Source organism: Centruroides sculpturatus, unplaced genomic scaffold (genome assembly GCF_000671375.1).
Source record: "Centruroides sculpturatus isolate CEXI.00-Female unplaced genomic scaffold, Cexi_2.0 scaffold1004, whole genome shotgun sequence".
NCBI classification, from domain to species: domain Eukaryota; kingdom Metazoa; phylum Arthropoda; class Arachnida; order Scorpiones; family Buthidae; genus Centruroides; species Centruroides sculpturatus.
This window is the reverse complement of record NW_019385295.1, coordinates 268,166-274,610: the sequence shown is the minus strand read 5'-3', so window position 1 is coordinate 274,610 and position 6,445 is coordinate 268,166. Positions and strand designations below refer to the sequence as shown.

General features: G+C 29.5%; 1 protein-coding gene across 2 annotated transcripts in view; it reads left to right on the top strand.

The window, feature by feature from the left end:
• The first annotated feature begins 1,005 nt into the window (after positions 1–1,005).
• Positions 1,006–6,445, top strand: part of LOC111637278 (transient-receptor-potential-like protein) — a 114,046-nt gene continuing 108,606 nt past the window's right edge. The window contains exon 1 of one of the 2 annotated variants that reach the window (XM_023382749.1): positions 1,006–1,485. The gene's annotated coding sequence lies outside the window, so the exon portion shown is untranslated. The remainder of the gene's footprint in view (positions 1,486–6,445) is intronic. The other variant, XM_023382747.1, reaches the window with a different exon arrangement.

The window sequence follows — 6,445 nt, the reverse complement described above, 5'->3', positions numbered from 1 at the left end:
TAAATTTACATACGATACATATTTTTATATTTACTACATTTTCCTATTAACCAAACCAAGATAATATCGAAAAAATTGTTAATTTATACGAAATGAAGCCGAGAGAAAAATATATAAAATTACATTTAAGTATTTTCGAAGTAGGGAAAAAAGAAACACAAAATATTTATTATATTATAAAGATCGAAATAATTGGCTTATTAGATTAATTTAAATCATTTGCATATTTTATTCTCGCATTTAATTTTTTTTTTCTTATACGAAATATAGAAATGAGAATCTAAATAATGTTATCGCCTCCTCGGACAGTTTTAAGTAATTTAAATATAAAATATTTTCACGTTTTAAATTTAAAACGAGTTATTGGATTTTCTTTCTTTTTTTCCCCTTGAAAAATGTTTAAAGTTATGAATTATACGTTCTCTTATACAGTTGAACACGAAGTACAGCCTCATATTTTCTAGGTTTTCCTATGAGAAATCCACAAAATTTATTGCATTAGTTTAAATGATATGAGAGAAAAATGAATATTTTCTTGATTTACTCAATTATTTTATTAAAAATTACAATCAATCCTCTGTTAGTGTATATATATTTAGGATATTTATTTATTTAAACGGATGTAAAAATAAATAAACAAAATTCATGGATAGGAAAACATTTATCGTATCCGAGTGCATCGATTTAGTCGGTTGAATAAAGTGCTTTTATGGATATAAAAAAAGGGAATTTAAATCTATAAATCGAAAGTTACTCGGAACAGATGTCGTAGGGATAAAAGCCACGAAGATAACACTTTATTCTGGACATAAACCGCGGGAAATCTAACGAGACAACATAATATGTTAGGAAGATTTGTATTCGCTAGCGATTGTTAACCGGGTATTGACTTTGGTAAGAATAGAAGTTACGATGCTAAGGGGCGCCACATCATCGCCCTTGGCCTACATTTAACTGGTTGAAGGGATGGAGACATTCCTGGATGTTCTGGCTAACTCCACGGCATCTGATTGGGCGCGATTTTGACGTCACGTAATTCGTCCATTCCAGTCGGCGAAACATTTACCCAGCATCACCAGCAGCATCAGCAGACGAAACGATCGACTGTTCATGAGATGTACAGCTGACGTGAAGATCAGTCCGTGACTGATTAGAAGTGCTCCCATCCAGGCTGGGGCTGTATTGACTGAAAGTATTCCTCTTTGCTTGCGCTAGAGTGCATTGTACAGTTTGAAGTATAGGCATAAGGGAGGTCACGATGTCCCGCTCGGCGGGATCGTCGAGGCTTCCAGAGGTCAGTGACAAAGTAACGGAGAATACCGCAAACAACAACAGTGGGCAGGTGAGTGGCCATTCCCCCTAGCAATAGCTGGCGGGGGAGGTGTCATTGCTTGCGGATCGAGTAAGTCAAGCGCCTGTCAGGTGGAAGTTATCCCATCGTCACACTCCTGCAGGATAACTTGACTGCGATGATAGTTTCAAACGGTAAGTTCATTAGCATGTAGCATCTCTTCTATATTGGTAGTTTGCCTACTTTTACTGCTAATTCGTTTTAAAACTTCAAATGGAATAAATTCATTGACAAAACACGTTATTTTAATTAAAAATATATGCACTCCACCTCAAATTAGTAGTGGCTTGCCCCTGTAAATCATACTTTTCCTTTAACAACAGAGTCGTGTCGGTCATCTATCTAACATCTTTCAGGGGAAAATTTTTGAATTGAAATCACGTGAGTTCAGGTCTCAACAGGAAGTTCGTATATAGTTTATTAGGGCTCCTGCCCCTATGCTTTCTATATCCGGTCTTGACATTCACTAACACTGTTCTTGGAAATTAAGGAAGAACAGACAATAGATGACAGTGGGATTTTATAGATTTGTAATTTCAATAATTTACNACCAATATTGATTTGGAAGCAATTACCATAATGACGATTGATGGAAAAAATGGAAATTGATGAAATTATACTTTCATAAATGGAAAAAATTGAAATTGATGAAATTATATTTGCCACTTCCCCATTTCTATTAGCTTACGTATAAGGCAGAGACCCTATTTTAAATTCAAAAGGACTTATTTTGCTAGAGTTGTCTTCTATGCAATCTCTCAAGATGATGTATTGCAGTTATTAACGAAACTCTTGTAGATACAAGAGAAAAGAATCTTCTATTTGCAACTTAATATACCGCTTCGTACATAAATATAACAATTGTTATGAAATTTTAAAATATTTATGAAGGAATGTTCAATTAGAAGAAAAATAAAGAAATTTAAAAAAAATTTTTAATGTAATAAACACCCAAATTCCAAGGATAATTATATGATTAGTATTATCAAAGAATGGAATAGGAGTAAAAGTTAATTTGCGTGACTTAGACCAACCTTTCTGAAATGCTAATTTATTTTATTTATTATTTTAAAATGTTTATATATAAGGAAATAAAGTTTTAAATATAAAAGAATGCTAACAATTGTATTCGGTTTGATATAAAAATAAAAGGATATGTGAAATATTCTTCTGCATTGGCGTATATGGTTTCAAATGATGACATTACAAATGTTGTTGATGGAAGCTTTTCGATAGTTTCTTACTATTTTCTTCTTCTTTTACACAAACCACTAAACTATCACGTAATTCTGGATTAGTTCCAACGCAGTTATTTTATAAATGTGCGCTCGTTTAATATATACACGGATTTAAATAATGTAAAACGTCAAAAAAAGTTTAAAATAGAAATGAATATAAGATAAATTAAATAACAATGGGACAAGATAATTAAGTATACTAAAATGAAAAATTTCTTATTTGTTCTTTATGATTATCTGTACTTATATTTAAAATTTATCTCTGTAAATTAATTCATAACAATAAAGCATATAAACTTGTTAAGAGGTTAAAGTTTAATTTATAAATTTGTAGAAATGAGCAAAATTTTCACACTGTTTTGACGTATAGTACGTATCATCATTTATCAAATTAAGTTGAGAATAGGAAGAATGTCATTATGCAGTAATTCCTACAAAAGAGCTACGAAATGTTACACGCACCATTAATAATTGAATATGTTAATATTCTATTTCCATCCTTAATGGCACATATATATAAAAAAAAATATGGTAATAATAATAAATAATCATATCTGCGATATCTTGTAACTGAAACTTAACAAATATGTAAAAGTCAAAGTGTTACAGAGATGTTTGATTAATTCCATGGTAGAGATTTACAAAGGAAAAAAAAATAAATTAGTTTTATTGACGTATTTTATTCGTTGATATTTGTGGACGTTATTAAAAGATGCCAGATGAAATCTTCCCTAGAGAACAAGGTATCTGTTAACAGAAGGATAGTTTATATCTTGGATAAGCTTCCACTTTATCTTTTCTTGACATATTTTTCTTATAGTTTCAAATCGGACACCTCTTTTTTTTAACAGAAAAAAGTGGTGATTCATTTTCTGAAGGGATGATTTTAATATATATATTTCCTTTGGAAAACTTTTAAATTTAAATAAGTTGCAGTTTTTTCTCGTGTTCATTTATTACAAAATACAAGGCGCCCTGTCAATTATATACTACTATTTTTAACTTAATTTATCAGGATTAGTAGTGATAAATGCCTTATTTGTTAGGTATTGTTAGCTTAGGCCATTTATACATTGTTTTGACGTTCATTTACTGACCTTTATTGACATTATGTTATACGAGATTGAATAGGTCATTAAATTTGTTTGATTTTCTTCCTCTCACCCGACCCATCAATAATGATGTTTCTCCTATTCTACCGAACAATATGATTTATTATTGGAAAGAAGATACGTCTCGATGAACAATCATCGGACTTTTCTATTATAGATTGCAAAAATTGATAGATGATCATAGTTTGTTTTATTTTTTTCTGTTTTTGTAAACCCCCATACACTGTATATTGTTTTGTATTCGACATATTTCAAAATTTATCAACATTTATTTCGGCTTAGAATTTCTTTTTCTAAGCGATTGTCTTATACTCGTCTATTCAAAACACGAACAAAATTCGATCTCTTTCGATTTTCTGGTATAATAAATGCTTTATTTTTGCATAAAGTATATTTTTCCATCCTGTAAGGGAGTAAGTAATGAAATAAAACATAAAATTCTTCGATTTACTATCTGACAGTTTAAATAAATAAAATTGAAAAATTGAAAAAAATCTTGTGACACCGTTTCCAGAGAACTGTCACCTACTTTCGATTCAGTTATTTTCTTGCTCTCTCTTTTATCAGATTTCTTGCTGAGATTCACTTAGAGATAATGAATAATGAGTAAAATTCTGTAGATTATTTATTATCGTTTCTACCACAGTAAAATATCCTTTGATTTATTTTAATGGTACGTATGTAGATAGACCCGTCCGCAAGAACGGGTGAAAGAATAGTTAAAGATAGGAGTGATGAAAGGAATAAGAAATAATCTTAAGTTGAAAGCACTAATACCATAAACAAACTAATACAATTCTTTTGGAGATAAAATGTATTAAATCTCGAGGAATTTCCCAAGAGAAGATGCCGTTGGGATCTTTTGAGGAAGTTGATCAAAGAGTATTGAAGGTGACGAAAAGCATTCGGGAGAAGAAGCGGAGAGGAGGGACAAGAAGGAGACAACACTGTTTAAAATCGATGCAAGTACGCATTGATATTTCCATGTTTTGTGGCTTTGAGTGATATGATCTCTTGAAAGTTTGTCACATTTGTATAACCGATCTATATCTGAGTTAAAAGAATTTTTTACTCTCTGTTACATATATGCCATGAAAGGGAAAAAAATATTTATTTTTTTTTTAATTCACTTTCATATCAGAAAGTTAATCAAAACTAATATTTGTGTGTGTTTAAGAAACTAGATTTAAATATATTTTAACATTAATATTTTACGTAGATTTTTCTACATTTATTAACTATTTTTATGAAATAACTAGTTAATAAAAACTTTTAAAAAAGACACTTTTATATTATATTTAAGGCATGTAATAATTTAAATTTTAAACGTGTCAAATGAGGTAATTTTACGAGCCTAAATTTTATGTTGTTTGTAAAATCCAAGTATCTTCAAATCTCAATAAAATTTGTTTTGATTTAGTTCTTATATGTACTGTACACTGTTGAAAGAATATATTGATGTTGGATATGGTTCTCGGTATGTATGCTTAGTACTGAATTCCAAATATTGTCATAACAGTATTTGATCTTGTTTTCATACCGATATAAGAAATTAAATTAAAATCGTTCGCTTCAATATTGCAACTGTAGCCATCAATGTTGACAGAGATAGTGTTTCGACTTAACGATAGAATGAGGTAAGAAAAAAATAGATTATGGTAAGTTCTGTAGTATTTCCTTTACCTTGTTATCTGAACGACACATTCCCCAAAGCAGATTTCGAATTAATAGAAGTTAATGAATTTTATTTTATTTTTATTAAGAAAAAAATTAAGTAATTAATTTACATAGAAACAAAAGGGATTAAAGAAAGGTAAGTGCATAGACACGTAAAATCAAACCTAAATGAATTTTGTTGAAGAGAAAATGAGATATTTCTTTTGTTAATTTATATTTACATTTCTTAAACTATAATCGTATCCTTTTTTCTCTTAAATTAAGGAGAAAAATAAAGAAAAAAACAACGCAACAAGTATAAGAAATGATTTAGTACAGGCGTTACTATGTGAATTAGTAATGAGAATGGCTGCAGTAAACGAATTTTTTTTAGTTTATATTCGTAGTTTAGAACGAGCATTTTCCTAATGATATAACGTAAAGATAATTACTTCAATGTCTGGCATATAAATGTATCGAGTCTACGAATAGTTAATATTCCGAAATTTCCTGGCGAATCAGTGTTCATTAAAGATTCCGATAGCTTACTGCTGACTTAATGTTCTCTATTCAATTATCAATAATAACTTCAAAATTCTCGTGTAGTTTATGACGAAGAATTTATTTCAATGATTTCACATTTATTTATTTTATTTTTTATAAATTCGATATTTTATTATTACTCTAAAAACGAATATTTACGAGTTTTAGTGTCAAGAAGTAATCTCGGTTAATGTATTTAAAAAAATCGATTGCTTCTTCTTTGATCCTCAATAGAAACATCATCAGATTTAGTACGAAAGTTAATGTTTCGTTGGAATTAACTACGTATTCAACTATCCTGAAGTAAGTTAATGGAAAGTTTTTTAAACTAAAGTTCCGATAATCTAGTTTTCACTCCATTTAAAGCATTGTAAAAAAATAATTAGATTTTCTTAACTTTTAAACTACTCAGTGTTCATGAAGTTTCGACTGTTCCATTGATATGAAATCATAAATAATAATCAAAATTTTTTATATAAATGAACTCTTAATTAATGACTAAATGATAATATTACTTGCTAAGAAATCCGAAGCCACAAGCTTCC